The sequence below is a fragment of the Aulostomus chinensis genome, chromosome 2 (genome assembly GCF_037954235.1).
Source record: "Aulostomus chinensis isolate RoL2024-O1b breed Wild chromosome 2, RoL_Achi_v1.0, whole genome shotgun sequence".
Taxonomy (NCBI): domain Eukaryota; kingdom Metazoa; phylum Chordata; class Actinopteri; order Syngnathiformes; family Aulostomidae; genus Aulostomus; species Aulostomus chinensis.
The window spans coordinates 30404389-30422315 of record NC_141321.1 but is presented as its reverse complement, the minus strand read 5'-3'; the positions used below and the strand labels follow the sequence as shown (position 1 = coordinate 30422315).

Genomic DNA, 17927 nt, shown 5'->3' with positions numbered 1-17927 from the left:
GCCGGCCTCGTGCGCCATCCCAGTCCCAGTGAAGGGGACTTTGAAAACCATGGCATTCAGGAAGTGGATGGGCTGAGACTGCTGACCAAAAAGACATGAGAGCAGTCAGCTGTCAATCATGTGACCAGTGATGCAGTTGGTGCAGGACTGAAGGTGTGTGTGTGTGTGTGTGTGTGTGTGTGTGCGCGCGCACGCATGTGTTAAAAGGGGGTTGTGGGGGAATTTTTTCCAAACGAATGATTCCTAAACTGTTGTTGAGGGTAGAATATGAGATATAGGGTGCTTAGCAACTGCTCTACTAGGCCATGTTGGGAGAAGGCTCACATCCTGTCAGTCAGCGTGGCCAGAAACAGGACTGTGACCATATCTTTGACAAACAGGAAACTCCTGGTGTTTGTTGTGTTGTATAACCATGTCGACTGACAAATGCAAACTGTAGTGATGTTGGATTATTTGTAAACAAGCCGCCCCAGTCTCTCTTTTCAATGCTACAAACGCAACTCCGCTAAACTTGGCCAATTTTATTTATTTATTTTAAAATTTTTGAGATTCAAGGCTTTTTCTTTTTGTGTGACATTTTCATCATTTTAAAGGAAATTTTTCATTGTTTTCGAAGAAAAATCTGGCATACTCAAATACCTTTTAGATATTTTTGATAGTTTCAGTGGAAGAATTGGCATCTAATAGAAGCGTGGGCTTTGGCAGAGGTCTGCGCTCTCAAAGTGTTCTTTTAGTTTCAAAAGGATTTCGCAATGACAGCCTACAGTATGTACTGTATATTATGTGTTCATAATACATGAGGCAGATGTCACACCTTGGAGGTGGCATCAAAGCCTTTTATTGTTCAGGATGAAATGGGATTGAACACTTGCTGCTTGGGTCCCTGAGCTGCGGTGGAGCCTGCTCAAAGAATTTAATATACTTATATTAATTCATCCAGAAAGTATATGAATGGACTAATTTTTACACCGTGAGAAAAGAAAGTTTACCTGAACTGCAGATGCGAGGGCGACGCTTTTCTTTACTTCACTATTCCCTTAATTACACAAGGAGTTCATCTTAATTTCTGTGTGGACATATACATTTTCCCAGCAAATTAATGAAAAAATAATGATAGCCTTGACAGCCGAAACCTTTTACTGTCTGTGGGAAGCTCTTATATTTGCTTCAACAGCTGAATTAACATTAAGATTTAAGTACACTTTCACAAGACTTCAGTAATCTGTGGTGATTTAGCAGTGCAGATCAAATTTAAGGCAAGGTTATTTTTTGAGATAATTGTTGGATCACAAATTACATGCTTTGGATTTTCTCTGCTGTAATTTCTGCCTTCTTCTAAGCCTCGTGAGGGATGTTTTTCTCAAGCGTGTATTGATGTGAGTTTGCTGACCACAGACCAGAGATCTGTGGGAAGCTTTGGACAGAGATGCAGCAAAAACTGACCACCTGTTAGGACTAAAATGGTCTTTTCTCCCCCCCCAAGAAAACACCTTTATGCTTTAAAGTGAAATTGTTTTTGTAATTTCTATGACATGCTTAGTTAGTTTGGGGGAAAGGTTTATTATTATGTATGTTAAAATACATGCCAGATAATGCACTAAAACAAATCAGTCAACTGTATGACACAGTAAAAGGAAAGACTGCAATATAGTGGATTTTAACTGTAAAATACTCATTATATACTTCATACTGTACCTTTCAGCAACACAACAACACTAAGCAAATAATTTTACTATAATTTAGATTTAAACTGTAGAGTCAAAAGATTTATCTCGTCATAATTACATGATAAAATGAGATCTAAACTGAAGCCACGTTGACAAATGGCCTCCTTCGACGTAAGCACGAGTGTACGCTTTACGGCAACAAGCAAATAAGGATTCAAATGAAAATAAGTTGGGTTTTTTTTGTCTTTGGAGTTCTCACTCATCGGTTTCTGGAGCTCACAAAGACAGTGTTCCCCCCTGCAACACTTCTTTGTGCCTCCAGAATGCAGAAAGAGCCAGCCACATATCGTTAGCTTGAGGCTAATCATGACTTACAGCTAACAGCAGCTGCACCAATGATGAGGACAAGTAGGCTACCATGCAGCACCCAACTAAATATTCTAGGGACAAATACCATCTTTTATTGATAAAAGACCCAGAGATTCTATCACCAGCGTGCAGCTGGATGATGGGTTTTATTTGGGCCACTTCATCGTAGTTGCACGTCTCTGTCCGCAGGTGCCTCGTTTCTTCTGGATTGATTTCTTTTTTACACGATAACCTGAACATGTGCTGCAGATACAGAGGCACCTGGGCTTTTGTAAACTGCAAAAAGGCTGCTTAAACATTTAAAATAAAGTAACATACACATCTGTATTACTATTCTTCTCATCTCAAGACAGCTCTTTTTCTAGTAAAGTTAATAAATCAGCAGGTGAGAACCTGCCACATATAGAATGTGCACTGTGAAAAAGACTAGACACAATATGAGGAGACGAAATGTCGTCCTTTGGGGATGTTGCGTCGGGCTAGGAGGAAGCTTTTAGCATAATTGCAGAATTGTTTGAGACGAATGTAAAATAGTGGAAATTGAATACAGAATGAGATGCTTGCTGCTACTTGAGAAGGGAATAAAACAGCAGGATAATGCTCATATTCTTTATATCCTCTGCATGTAAATTCAGAGGGTCTTCTGGGTAAATTCCAGCCTTGACCTTCACACGCAAACACTGTGTCAGACCAAAATAATTAGCTCAAGCAGCAAAACTATTTCCCTGCAGGTTGCAATAACTGGCATAAATTATTCCAGTCTGACGTGAACAAGGTGATGACAATCGGGACGTGTGTTTGCACGTTCAGCAAAGTCAGCCTTGTGCAAAGGTTAAAAGCAAATAAAGGCTCATAAAGGAATATTTGTTTCCATACAGCTTTTTCAAAATTTCTTTCAAAAAGCAGGAGTAATGAAATATGCCAGATGGTGGTGGAAAGTGAGCAGGTTAGAGCCGGCAGAGCCAAATCCAGATCAGAGGCCGTGCTTTCAGCAGGTTAAGCAACAGTCACATCCATAACCCGGGACAGCTGTTTATGATTGAAGAGGATTAGGGCCGGCACACATATTTCATCAGGATTTGCGCTCGTCAAATTCTGAAAGTAGATTGCTCAAAAGCCACTCAGTTTATCTGCTAAATATTTTCAATTATTACGCAAGTTGTTTTCAGGGGAGGTCAACGGTGCCAGCGCCCGTATTGGCAGATCTGGCATTATTACCCTCCAATGTCCTTCAGGATGAGCGGTGTGGAATGAAAAGAAGTGAAACCATCTGTTTTCATCCAAAATGACATCAATGCTTCTTTTGGACGTACAGTCAATCAAAATCAGCAGACAAGGACGTGGAGGGTAGCGGGAGAGAGACTGTGACCCTGAGTGTGTTGTGGGCTTACGGAAGTGCGGCTTTCGTGATTCACCGTTTGAATATTCTGGTGGGTCCTTTCAAACAAAATGAAACTCATCACAGTTCAAAGTTTTAATTAAGTCAGATATTAAAAAAAAATTATCATTAAATATACATAGTTTATATATATATATATATATACACATACATAGTGGAAAAGGGAGGGTCATTTTGTCGTCTCACTCAAAAATGAGTCAGTTTATTTCATCACCCATAGCAGTACGGACACGTCTTAATGTTTCATTATGGTTTATTTTAAAACGTTGAAAGTTGATCTCCATTCACTTCAGGTGTGTAGGACTTAGTTTGCTGAACCTTTTTTTTTTTTTTACGAAACTCCAGCAGTGTTTCGTAAAATAAAAAACTTGACTCACCTTCCATCAGCACGAGTGTGAATAGATAATGACTGAATTTTGAGGTGAACTGTTCCTTTAAGCTTGAGTACCTGACTGACTAGTTTTTATTTCAGGCATTCAACTGAAAACCTGTTTAAAAAAACAACAACAAACCCCCCCCCCCCCCCCACAACAATGTGAACTTTTATATGGTCTGAAAAACCACGAGTGAAAAGTGCGAGTCTCATCAAGATGGAACCGCTGGTGTTCCATCAACAAGAATAACATGGGCCACTAGCTCAGTGAGTCCCTAAGAAGCAAGCAAACACACACACACACACACACACACACACTCACATTCACAGACACTCATGTGGTTTCTCTCCTGCTGTTGTCTCTGTCCGAGTGAATTTCAACAAAAAGGAAATGTGAATTTATCAAGTACTTTAAGTGGCACCTCTCTTTGCTGTATTTTCTCCCTCTGTCTCTTTCTCTCTCTCTCCTTCTCTCTCTCTCTCTTTGTGTGTGTGTGTGTGTGTGTGTATTTATATTAGACAAAGGCCTCTCATGTATTCACAGGCCAGAGAAAATAGGGAGTGAGAATTAAACGAGCAGTGATTGTTGTGAGACACGGCACAGCTGTAAGAGCGGATAAGATCAGAGTTTCTGGTGTGATACACAGCAGAGAGAAATTATAATTTTTTGGATCAATTAACTCTCCTCAGTGTCAAGACTGAAAATGTAAAAGCTGAGGTGGAAACTCTGCTTGCGTCTTTGTTCATCAGTGCGATTATAATTTATCAGCCGTACAAAGGAGGTGATATATCTCGGTGGGGGAAATGCTATAAATGAGCTGTGAGAGGCTTGTACAGTACATCATCATTTTCCTATTGTGAGTTAAAAAGGCAAAGGGAAGTGAAAGAGCCTGAATGCACCATTGTGACACACTGGTAGCGGCTCAGTTTTTGCATCGGAGTGTAATGTTAAAGAATTAAGTCCAACATGTGCAAAATCTACTTGTGTTTGGTATCGGAGCACATCGTGCTTATTTGCATTTGTGATAGTTGGGTGAGACTCAGATTAATTACAATACATCAGTGTGTGTGTGTGTGTGTGTGTGTGTGTGATTGAAACAAGTTGATTATGCTTATAACCCTGCAGGGGAAGGCCAGCTGATTTGAAGGGGAACAGGGGTTAGAAGTTATTTACAGGCTTTATATTCACACTCCACTGCTCCTTGCCCTCACTACTGGGCTGTGACAACTGGTGCTTCATTCACCAGTGAAACTCCATTCCCACAAAATAATTGCCTCTCCTGCCTGGGATAATATGAGATTAAAATATTAATATAATTTAGCCAGATAATGCATGCAAAAGTTCTTCCTTTAAAAAAAAAAAAAAAAAAAAAAAAAGCAGTTCAGTGGAAGATAATTTTAGCTGTGCAGCCTTCAGCCATCAGCAATATGTATAAACAGAATTAAAGAAGTTATCTCAATTCTGTTGGGAACTTTAGATGGACACATGTAAAGGCCTGAAGTAGACCAGAGGAGGCTGGCTGCTTTCATCATGGCGGCTGGATAGAAATCACACATCCACCACTCACGCATATACATCAAGGTAACTGACTGCCACCCTCCCCACATTTGAACCCTTTTAATTGCAACAAAATACATGAATGGGTTGTCTGTTTTCACTTCTTGTTACCTCTCATGGTTTCTGATGCTCTCATATCATCTCAAATCAAACCACAATAATCTCCAATACCCAAGCAAATCATTTTGGCCTGGAAAAACTTCCTTTCATGACCCGCACAGATGATGGTGCCAGCGTGTGTCTGTCAGCAGGATTTATCCAGAAGTAACAGACAGATTTGTTCAAATTAGTTGGAAAGGTGATATTACAGGGAACAAGCCGTTAGCTTTTGCACCGGTTTGTGGACTCTGGGTCTGGAATGTCGCTCCACGCCATTGGCGAAGGTGTAGACATTGTCCTGGATTAATCGAACTGCTTGATCACGTGTGAAACGACTGAAAGGACGAGACATGTTTTGTAGATCCAGAAAACCTATTTCTGATACTGTGGTCAACATTTGATGAAATAATGAAGGGAAGATGTTTGTTGAGGCCATGTATTTTCATCAAGGTGATCAGTATCAGGTTCCCAGAGATGGTATTGGTCATCCTGTGGACTGATGACCTGGGAAGCTGCAGACCAATGATGTCATCCTACTGATGAACACATCTATGTGCCTCTCTGGGATCCAGTGACCAACTACATGTCTAGCCTTCAGTCTTGCTTTAAAGTCATCTTAATCAAATATGACATTATTTGATGCATCGATTTTTTTAAAAGTAGCTATTGTATGTTTGTCGTTTCACCATGAGATGGAAAAGCAGGAAGCTTGAAGCTGCAGTTATTGCCCCGGATCCTCACCACTCTGAAGGGAGCTGCGTCTAATTGTCAGTGATGGATTCTTCTGGTGTGTCTGTTGGAGGCACGTTTATTGACGTGTGTGTGATGCTCTTATCAACAGCAGCTGTGTAAATTCAGCTGTATTTTTATGTCAGTAAGAAAGAAGGCTATCCAGGTTGTATCTTACATCTTCTGTTTTTGGGCCCGAACTATTGATTGTTTGATGAAATTGAAGATGAAAGTGTGTGTGTGTGTGTGTGTGTGTGTGTGTGTGTGTGTGTGTGTGTGAGAGAGAGTGAAAAGAGATCTTTAAAATAAGTCTCAAATATTGCTAGCATCCCTGGAGACCTGCTGTGACCCAGCAGAGTGCAAACAGAGCAGCAACTTGTTATTCTTTTGAATAACTTTACCAGTTGTTTCAAATTTGACTCTTATGTTCACTTTGACTCATGGATGAACTGAAAAGATTTTGTGGTCAAAGGTCACTGTGACAGGTACACATCAGTGGGCGGGGCCACAACCGTGATGTTCTTTCTACTTATTATACTTTTGGACTTAAAAGTGGCTAAAAAAATGACTTGTCTTGAGAGAAGAAATCTGGCATTTGCTTTTCTTTTTCCTAATTTTGGATTCAGATCCAGATCTATAAGCGGATCTACAGATTTATAAATTTAAAATAAAGACTTCTAATCTGTTAAATCCTTCCTTCCTCAAAATACTTTGAACCCTTGCGTTATATGTGTACACTATACATCCTATAGAACGATCTTATGTAACAGTTTAGAAAGAGAATAGCGAAGCAGCTAAACACAACCTCAGGGCATCTCAAAGTGGAAAAGAAAGTATCTTGTCTGTGGGGTGAAGTCAGAGGAGTGTAGTGTAGTTAATATGGGTGGAAACGATTCGGCAAAGCAACTGAGGGCATTATCAAGTTCATTAATCCTCACCGAGCAGCACGTAACACCTCCGAGTATGTGATTTACATTCCACTTTACCAATACTTACCTGACTCACAAGCAAACACTAATATAGCCTCGCAACTGGCTTTAATATTCATTTATACATTGCAAGTGTTATTTAACTTTTCCCGAGGAACTGCAGAGGTTTTTTTAATTTTTTTAATTTTTTAGGTTCATAGCAGTAAGAGAGAGTTGAAAATGACTTTGAAACAAATTCTCCTCCCCTAAGCCTTTTGGGTTGATCACAATGCGTCTCGATATTTTGTTTCTGGAAGGCAACCGACTCTCAAGTAGATGATAGCGAGTGATGCTGGTGGTTTCTGTCTGAGATTCAGCAGCGGGAGGAAAACTCGCACAGCTTATCTTGTCCTGTGCCTCGCTCTCATCAGTACAGGCCTCTACTGCTGATTATAGTCGTTGCCTGGTCGGGAAATGCCACACTGGTGAACCCTCTGCATGCCCTTGCTGGCTGGACAACTCTATAGTAAGATCCATGGCATGCCACAAATCAAAAGAAAGCCATGACTTGTTATCTGGTTGCAGCTTTCCGCGGCCTTTGCTGAGGAGCTCTATCTCCAGCTTTGAAGTCGGAGCCACTGGCAGTGTCTCAAGCGCTGCTGCCATCAAGTGAGCGCCTCTTCATTAAATCCTTGAGCTGCCTCTAATTATGGTCTGTATCAGGAGGCTCTCGGCGCTGGGCACTGGGGCAGAGAACAATGTGCATGACACAAATGCCAAAAATCACAGGGGAGGCCAGGGAGACGAGAGTCAGCAGACGAGAGAAAGTGTCCGTGTTTCACTGCTTCTGCCTGCTACGACTGAACCATCACCCAATCAAGTTTGCCATTTAATCTCATAATTACAGGGAACTGTAATCCCACTGTTTTCACCAGAGCAAAGAGGAATGAAAATAGATGATTTGATATTCGTGTGAGCTTATAGCAAACTTTTCCGTTCTGATGTTTCTGAGTTTTGCTGCGCTGCTGTTCCTCTGTAAGTTAGCAGCTCTGCACTGACGCATTTCTGGGGTGGATCTCAAATGCGTCTTTCATCGTGAAGCGCTCAGTTCCCCTGTCACCTGCACTCCTAGCTGCTCTATTTATAACCATAACAATTGGTCTTTTCTTTTTTGCTGAATGAAAAGCAACGCTGTCACTCAGAGTCTTTGTGCTGCAGATAAAACAAGAAGAGGATGAATTCGCCAAAACTCTCATCAGTGTGTTCAAAGCTGACATGCATCTCTGAACATAGTCATGGAAATAAATGCAGCTTTTATCAGGCATTTATAATGGAATTTCATTGAAGGAGCACAGACACTACTACTACTTTTTTGAATCTCGACAACAAATCTGGAGCTTTCTCCCTCTTGTATGATGATTTTTCTGCAAAGTTGCATCTCCTTTACATCACTTTTTAAGACCGGGATCTTAAAGATGAGATGCAACGTGTGAAGGTTTGATTTGCAAATGGTTTCCTTGAGTTTTTATTCTTCTTTATTTAAGCAAACTCAGTCACGTGTGCATAGACAAACATGCCGAACTCATCATCGTGACACAATGATGCAGGTTATGTTGAACAAGGTCTGTAATCGCTGGGGGCCACAGCGTATGCTGCTGGGGAGTATCCACGCAAAAGCCCAACACGCCAGCGCTTCACCCTCTCAGTAGCTGAGGGTAACAGGCGTTTAGCCAGCGTGGGGAGAAGCTTTTGTTTGACATCTCTCTGCTCCCACCATCCCATATCTTTAAGTGAGAACTAATTGCTCCCAGAGGGACCAATCTCTCGGTTACACCTAAATGAACCTGGCCCAAGTGCATTGTGGTGTTGGAGGGGAATTGTCTCCTTCTCTGTCTGACAGAGCAACCTCACAGGCATCCTTTTCAAAGACCCCAGATCAACTCAACATGTGAGGGGAGGGAACAGGGTGTGGGAGAAGAATTAATCCCTGTACTGAAAGTGGAAACCAAAACAGTTTATTCACATTTGATAGGAAATTATTAAAAAAAAATTCTTTGGGTTTAACAGCGGTGGGGGGATTAAAGATGATTATTGGAATCTTATTATTTCTGAATGTGCTCTGACCTTGTTTATAATGTAATTTAGAGCATCTTAAAAGATTATGATGAGATGAGACACATTCTAGTGCTCAAATTAAGGAAGCGAGTGGTCTACCGAGAGGCCGAAGTGAATACGAAAAGTGGTCCAAAAATAAGCATGAAATCCATCTCGCTGCTGGTACAAGGCTTAACAGTTAAAGGCCCGACCATGTTGTCTTGCTAGACTTGAAAGGACATCAGAAATTAGAATTCTGCTGGATTTATGTATTGTTTTCTCCCCCAGATGATGCAATGTAGCAGCAACACAATAAAAGTACAGCACCAGTGTATGCAAGTCAAGGTGTAATGTGTAAATGAGATTGTGCTACACACAGCACAATGGGTTCATGCCCTGGGCTCCTTTCTAGTTGTTTATTAAAGTGACGCTTTAACCAAAAAGCCTTTCAAGTACTCACAAATAGGTGCTCTGAGCTGACAAAGATGTTTTATCACCCCTGCATTACTTCTCTGTCTCCAGTATGCAGAAAGAGCCAGCCACGTATATTTAGCTTGAAGCTGCCAACCACAGCAAAACTGCCCTAAAACACACATTTACCAACTATAACTATGATTATGCGCACATCCTCTTTTCCAGTCATCCACAAACACTTTGATTTGAGCTAAAAACAAACTTCAACAAGATTAGTGGAACTCTCTTTATGTTCTTCCTCTTCTCCCTCATCAAATCCACCTTCACCCAAGAGGGTGATGTTAGAAAACTCCATTAAATGTGGGTCAGAATACATTTCACTCTCATTTATGACATGAATGATTGAACTGTCTCCCCTCTACAGTATATGGTGGCACCACTGTGACCAATGGCTCTTGTGTATTTTTGTTGTTTTTCTCTGTTGTTTACACTTCAACAGACACGTTGGGGAAAGAGGCATGTGCTTGATTTTAGCCTCCTGTGCCAGTAACCCCGCCTCCCATCCTGTGGTTGTGAGACCAGGGCAGGCCTGACGCACTAATAACTCCTCTTGCAAGCCTCCTGTGTCCAGATGCATTTTAGGAATTGAGACATCTCCCAGAGATTGATCACAGGTCGCGGGCGGGAGGACGGACGAGAGGAAAAGGCACAAATTAGGAAAACGGAGAAGAGCCCTTTCTGTTGTTGTAGTCAAAAGGGAAATCGACTGCTGTCTATGCAGTAATTACAATGCCAGAGTCGGTGCTGACATTAGCGCTTCTCCACAAACCCATCTCTAAATGCTTTTTCTGAATGCAGTTTTTGGGATTGTGCGGCCCCCCACCCCCAGAAGACCAGTCGCCCTGTTTGCGGTAGATTTAAAGTTGATGAAGTCAGACGGGAGGAGGAGCTAATCCATTCATAATCTTATAAACTAAGCTGACATTTTTTTGTATTTGATGAGGTTCTAAGCAGATTATACTGCTGTAGGATATGGCAATGATGAAAATGTAAGGGCTTCCTGTCCAGAGTTTTAGCCATTTGTTTGTATCATGAAGGGTCAACTGTAGAGGACAGTAGTGGCTCTATTAAACACGGCATGACACTGGGTTGGTGGATATTAGCATTTTCCTGCGCTGAACCCGTGTTAGCGTCACTCAGGTCTGCTGCAATCTGATCTCCGGGTTTAATTTCCTTTTCACCTGCTTCTGGAAGTCGTCCAAGAGCTGTCAACCACTGGCTGTCAGCACCAGTTTTAAGTTGTGGAGGAGGTCTGGGACGACGCACCCACTGTTCAGCTTCTCATCAGTTTTAGAATTCAGTGTCAGGTTCTTGTTTTCACAGCCCTGCATGATCAGACAACTGAAAGCATCTGTGACCTCACTCATCCTCCTATCACCCTGCAGACATATTGGTTCAAAACAAAAGCTGATTGAGACGCAACTTTAAACGCACAGTTGCTGAGGAATGCACTTCCAGATCACTCCTGATCTCTGTTGAAAAGCAGATAAAGACTCAGACTGGTCAGACTGGCTTTTTTCCAGTCTCTGGCTCTTATGAGAGCTAAGAAAGGAGTACTGGATGTATGATGTCAGTCTTATTTGATAAATGCTTTACTACCGTGATGTACTCTTATTTTTTCCTCATGCATTATATAAAATGCTTTCCTCCTCTCTTTGTCTTCTCGAAAGCTGCAGGGGAATATTGCAGCACAACCTGAGTGTTAAATCACATCCTCACCTTCACATAGTGTTGTTGTGACTAATCCCCTGCTTATTTTAATAAAGAAAAAAAAAGAGACAACATGAATTGAACCTCTCTGTTCATTTGTTTGATGCCACTGTTCTAAGCAATACCTTCTGAGTGGGATGTTACCTCCACTGCTTGCATTTGTAGAGGAAAAGGAACTAATCTAATGAGGCTTTTCAAGGACATTTTGTGGAGTATGTATTTCTGGAGAAGCCAGACTGTGAGAGTCTGTTATATAAGAATCTCACTGTTAGCTTCCTGCAGGTAAATAATCTCCACTTTAAATTTGATCAGGTTCTAATGGAGATCTTTTTTTTTTTTCATTTTGTTTTCACGCCCTCCATGCCATGAGTTACCACAGCAATAAGCGCAAGAGGATACAAAAACCGAATTAGGCTCCTTGGCGTCGACATGCTGGAAATCAATTCAGTGCTGTTGAAGAAGCCAGTAATTTCTTTCCTGGGCAGCCGTGCATATTGCGAATTATCTTCCAAAACACACTGACCCACTTATAAAGCCCAAACATCCTTATGTAACACAAGTTGTATGATGTGAAGGTTAACTCTTGTAAAGCATCTTTTTTCTTTTTCAAATGAGGACATTTCAAAATTAATGTCAGTTGACGGGAACACAGAAGGATACAAAACATCCTCCAAACTGTTGTGATGTCCCCTCCTTCAGGTGCCCGCCCAGGGGGCGTGTCGGCACGATCGCTCAGTGTAATTGGAATACTATATCTGGAATATGTCTGGGGTAACATCCCGGCCCAGACAATTGCGCCATTCATTTACAGTGGACAGGATGAGCTCATATCCTGGTGATGAGGAGCCTAACATACCTAGAAGATGTCAACATTAGTTGGGTTACTGCCCTGTATTAAACTGTGGCTTCTGCAAACAGCAGTTTCCATCATAATACCAGCCATTGCTGTTCATTCATTTTCATACACACAGAACAAATGAAAATCTTGATGGTGCTTCTGCTCAGTTTTGATGCAGTTCTAATTCTTTAATGCTTAAATAAAAAGAATCCCCGCAAACACCTGTGCAAACAAACAAAAAATAACTAGCTGCAAATGAATGTATCTGCAAAAGTCTAAAGATATGTTTTAGCCTGAAACATGATTAATGCTGCGCACAAAATATTATTTTTCCCAGGTTAAGTGCACCACTAAGCATTTAGCCAAAGATGAAGAATTATTCAAATCCCAGGATGTTCTCAATGTCTGCAGCAGTCTTAATGACGGGTGACGAGGACAAAATACTGTGGACCTTCAGTAGAGCTGGAAACTGTGTTTCCCTTTAACAGTGTGCTGAAAAAAACCCATGCACCATGGCTGGGTAAATAATGTGCAGCTACAAGAGATGTCCAAAAAAAAAAAGATCATTAGTGTGAAAAATAGAAATGTTTGACTGGAGATGCTGTCTCTGTCACTGCTTCAAAGCTGTTTGCAAGAAATGGCAATGAACAAAACGGTTTAATTTAAATAATGCCAGTGAGTGTTGGAGACGTTCTGTGAAACAAATGTCATTCAGTATTCATACAATTACATTTTTCATCGCTGCACAAGCAGGGCCAGACTAATGTATTGAAACAACCATTTGCTTAACGAACAACATAAGACGGCGCTTTTGCACCATCCCTCCAATGTGGCTTCTGTCCGGTTCCAGAACCATCTGAAGAGTCTGATCTATCACGTTAGTTACAGCAGAGGTAGAACTACATATGCAGGTAAAGCAGCTGCAGTGGGGCGTGCGGTGATTATCATGATTAGTTTCTAGCGTTATCTGATCGCATTCACGAACCTCAGCCCGCTTTGACTGTCCTGCGTTTGGGCCTGCTGCTGATATTTGAACTATTGCTAAAACACAAAAAGAAAAAAAAACCCCGCACCTGCTGTGCTCTTGTTGAACACAATACAAACTTGCACTTCCATCGAGCCTGTCTGTAGCCAGTCGCCCCCGGTATCTGGTATCAACCTCTAATATTCCAAAGTCATCCTTCAAGCAGGGCTGGAATGAATAATTACTTTCAGAGTAATTAAATTTCCCACCATTGTGGACTGTGGACACCCTCTGACTGTGATCACTCAATGCAACAAAACTCCTTGATGAAATCACCAAACACTTTGTAATCTTGACAGATTGACTCTCCGTTGATAATAAATATTAAACTCCAATAGAATAACACCTCCTGTAGTTCAGAAGGTACATCTCATGTTTTACTGGTTGGATTTTATTGCGTAAAATTCATAGATTCGTAGAATTTTTGCTCACCTTTATTTTTTAGAATGCATATGTTTTTCCACACCATACGCTCCAGGTTTTATTTCTTAGAGGATGGATCTCTGGCAAACATTGAACCACTGTCTTATTTCTCTCGTTGTATGGTCACATTGAAATGTTTTTTCTTTAGCTTACTACCCGGTCAAATTCCACTGAGCTCACCATTTTCCACGTGAATAAAGACATTTGCATTTTGGTGCCATCTTTTTTCTCTTATTTCTGTCATATTTGTTTACATTTTTTTTTTTTTTTTACTAGTAATTTACTTAAGTTGAGCCTAAACAGCTAAAACTAGCTAGTAGAAAGCACTCTGGGGTAGCCGTGTAGCGTACCATTTTTTTTGTTTTTTTTTTCATTCGGCTAATTTTGAAAATTGTCATGGAGCATCTCCGTGTTTGTGTTGTTTACACTGGGAACCAGCTGATTCTGCTGACGCTGGCTGTCATGGCAAACACAACAACAAAAATCTTCTCAGACATTATGAGGGCACAGAGACGATGCAGGGGAGCAACACAGTGATGAGGGAAATGAGCTGGGTCCGCACAACAGGGAACGATGGAGGAGATTGTATAACAGGAAATGTGAGATTGCTTGAAGATGGAATTAGTGAAGAAGGATTTCCATCATCTTGGGAAACGTTTTCAGAACTTTGCACTTTCTAGTAATCCCCTCTACTGTAATGCAGTTCTACAAAATGTGAATTAAACATAGTTTAATTGGAATGTAAATGTGGGTTTTTACTTTAATCATATATTACTGGGGAATGTAGTTGGAATATAACACATTTTCCAACTGCTATAAAGAGAAAGGAGTGAAGCGGCCGTTGTCATACAACACCAGGTGTCATATGAAAGGTATGCAAATCAGATGGTCACATGTTCAGACACTTGCGTCGGGTCATCGGCTTTGTCTTGAGGTCAGACTTTATCCTTCACGGTGGGCACACAGCAGCCTCGCGTGACCTTTTCACAGAGCCCTGCAGTCCCTCGTTGTCTGCAGTACTTCTCCCTCACTTGTTCCAGCTCTGCCACTTCCTGTCCGCTTTCTAATTAGCACTTAGTCTTTAGACCCCTCCAATGCCTAATACAGTATATGAATGGAGCTGATCAGGGCTCAAGAAAGCCCCTCTAGCGACATGTCTTTTCTTTTTATAATAGTGGCGCTGAGGTCAGACGCTGCATTGGCATGGGAACCAGAGAGACAGGATCACAATCCCGTTGTATCATAGCCCAGCACACAACCGGGACAAGCGAAGCACATAGTGGAGTATGTGACAATGATATCAGGAGGATCAGCTGGATGATGAGATGAGACATGCAGTTCAGCGCCGTGCCGTATCTCCGGTCAGTCGTCGTAGTTACTCCACAGCAGATGGCTCAAGATATAAGACTGCTGCACACATCGGCTAAAACAATTACCTAAGCATCCCTGTAGAATTTTGTTTGGATCATCTGTTCAGTGGAGACAAAATCCAGCACGAAATCTCATTTTGGCATGAGCAAGAGATATTTTTGGGTTGCTGTGAAAGAAGCACTATGGTTGTCTTATCTGTGTCAGGATAAATATGCTACAACCACTGGAACAAACGCTGATATGGATACGGCACATAATGTTCTTTTGACGGAGGCATTCTGGTGCACAATTAACTGGGTTGTAAGGACACACTGCTGAAGCTGCTTTCACTCGCTGCTCCCACAACTTTAACTCACTTCTCTTCTTTATAGTCTGTTTTATTGTCTCTGGGTGAATTCACCGTCAGATCCCACAACATGCATTTCAGGCACCAATGAAAAAAGTTATATTCAAATATACTTTTTAAAGTTTGGGAAGACCACAACTCTCAGAATTCTTGGAGGTGTTTTATGACGAACAGCAGGGCTGAAGCGGAACACCGTGTGTAACAATTGAAGAATAATATGACCTGAAGATGAAAACGTGTGCCGTTCTCTGGCTGCCTCAGGCTCAGGGGCCCGGGATGAATCTGGCTAAATGGTCTCATTCAGCTGGGTTTCATTCGGATTTGTCAATATTGGCACGTTTTCTTTTTTAATTCTGCGGGTGGTAAAATATCGGCAAGCAATTCCAAACATTTAATGTATTTGTACATCGTGGTCAATATAGGAGAGTGATCAAATTCATCGGGTGGTAGGCTTGACCTTTCTACTGGTTGTTCCTGGGTAGAAGCTCAACACGGTGAAGCTAACAGCAAATATAGTGCCTAAGTGATGACGTATCTTTGAAGGCCAGCTCAGAATTTACCATCGAGTCCCTCGACTAAAAGCCATTAAGATTCTTAAACTGGGCTGTCGATCATTGCTGAAAAGAAGCTCTTTGGCTAACAAACATTCATGAGACTAACATGTAAATCACCACAAATGAAAGCCGCTTGTGTGATTTTTTTTTTTTTTTTTGGGGGGAAGGATGATTGAAATCTTCATCAGACAAAAGTTAAGGTTATGCTATGAACGAACCGTGGATGCACGACTCCGCCTCTGCACAGCCAAGAGTCAAACTTCTTCTGCTTTTGCTGTCTAAATCTAAATCCACAAAGTATTTGCTGAAATGTTTTATACCCTAGAACAAAACATTGACACATTAAGCTAGCATGAACCACAGACCTTACATCAGGCTTTTCACCGAAAACCCTCTCAAAAACCTGTCCGACTGGGAGCTGAGGGAAACCCCAACAATGCTAACTGCACTGAATCCTCGCCTCTCCGGTGTCCTAAAACCTAAGACAACGGTGACAAATTTCAAACTTTGAGAGATCCACCTTTTTGTCACAGCTTTCACTTCCTTATTCAGATGTCATTTATTTTATTTTTATGTTAGTGTGTCCTTTTACTTCCTTTATCGTGTGCATTTGCACTGCCTTTTACATTTATTGTTCTGTAATTTGTCGTATTTGTTCTGTTTTTATGCTTTTGTGTGGTGCACTTTGCCTGGTTTTAATCAAAATAATGGACTGAACCATACAAAAGCCTCTTAAATACCAAATGACTGCATCGGTTCCGAAAGCAAAGTCCCATTTATTTCACAGCAGCGGTTTATGCCAGTATTGAACTTGAATGTCCTTTCACAGTTGATGGAGGCACTCAGAAGGAGCTGTGCAGCGCACGAAACAGTAGATTTCATGAACTATTCCAACTGGTGAGCGATGGCTTCAAAAACAAACCAAATATCAGCATCTGGGTCATTGGGTAACCTTTTTTTTTTTTTTTTTTTTAAAGTCCTTGTGCCATGCAGCCCTTCCTCTTTCTCCTTGACTGAAACTTCACTTTCCTTTTGAAAAAAGGAAGTCTGTGAATTATTTCAATGGAAATGTAGAACTGGGGCTAGACCGGAGGTTTTATTTAAAACTGTGAAAAGGCATGCAAGGTTGAATCTGAGGAATGTGACACAGAACCGCATATGCGTGATATTTGTGTGGTGGGAGAAGCGACCGGATCAGTTTACAATCTTGAAATATTTTATGGGGGAAAACTTCAGAGGAGGTGTTTTTATTACCGTTGTCTCATGGCACTTCACTGGTATCTTATTTGCACTATTTTGCTATAAGGTACATAGAATGAAAATAGGGAGAGAAAATGCAACTGAGGATGTAATTTGCTGTGTTTGGGCTTTTTCTTAAACAGCAAAAAAAAAAATGAAAAGAGGAAAAAAAAGGGACTTCCTTTGTCCCTTCACGTTCCTCTGTGGTGGAGTTCTGCTGCTCATCTATCGGTCGGATGTTCAAGTCAGAAAATGTGTTTTTCTCTGTTGCTGAGATTTTTTTTTTATACATTGCTCTTTATCCAGCATGAAAACTATTGATAAATCAAATAAATGTCGCTGTCTTCTTACAAGAGTTTGCCCTTTTTCAATACACTGCTGGCTTGTGAAGGTCAGTAATGGCCTAAATATGTGTGAGGCTGAAAATGGGACGTAGAATGTCGCTGCAAATTACAGGCTTGTGACATTGTGTCCATCAAAACGCAGCATCTTCTACTCAAGTCCCCTAGAAACTGTAGCTGGATAACAGCAGCAGCTACATATTTGTAATTTTCTGCCTTCCACCTTGTTGCCTTCATCAGGTTTGAACAAGGTCGGTGTGCTCGACACAGGAGGGACGGAATAATCACATCCACATTTTATCTGTTGAATTTACTCACTCAGTGGATTGTGAGCACCGGCCACTACAATCGTGCCGTGAATACAATGAACACTGTTGTTGGGTATTAACTCTTGGAGCACAAGAATAACAG

General features: G+C 41.3%; 1 protein-coding gene across 2 annotated transcripts in view; it reads left to right on the top strand.

The window, feature by feature from the left end:
- Positions 1-17927, top strand: part of chst8 (carbohydrate (N-acetylgalactosamine 4-0) sulfotransferase 8) — a 227987-nt gene that overhangs the window by 6414 nt on the left and 203646 nt on the right. The gene's annotated exons all lie outside the window — the stretch shown is intronic.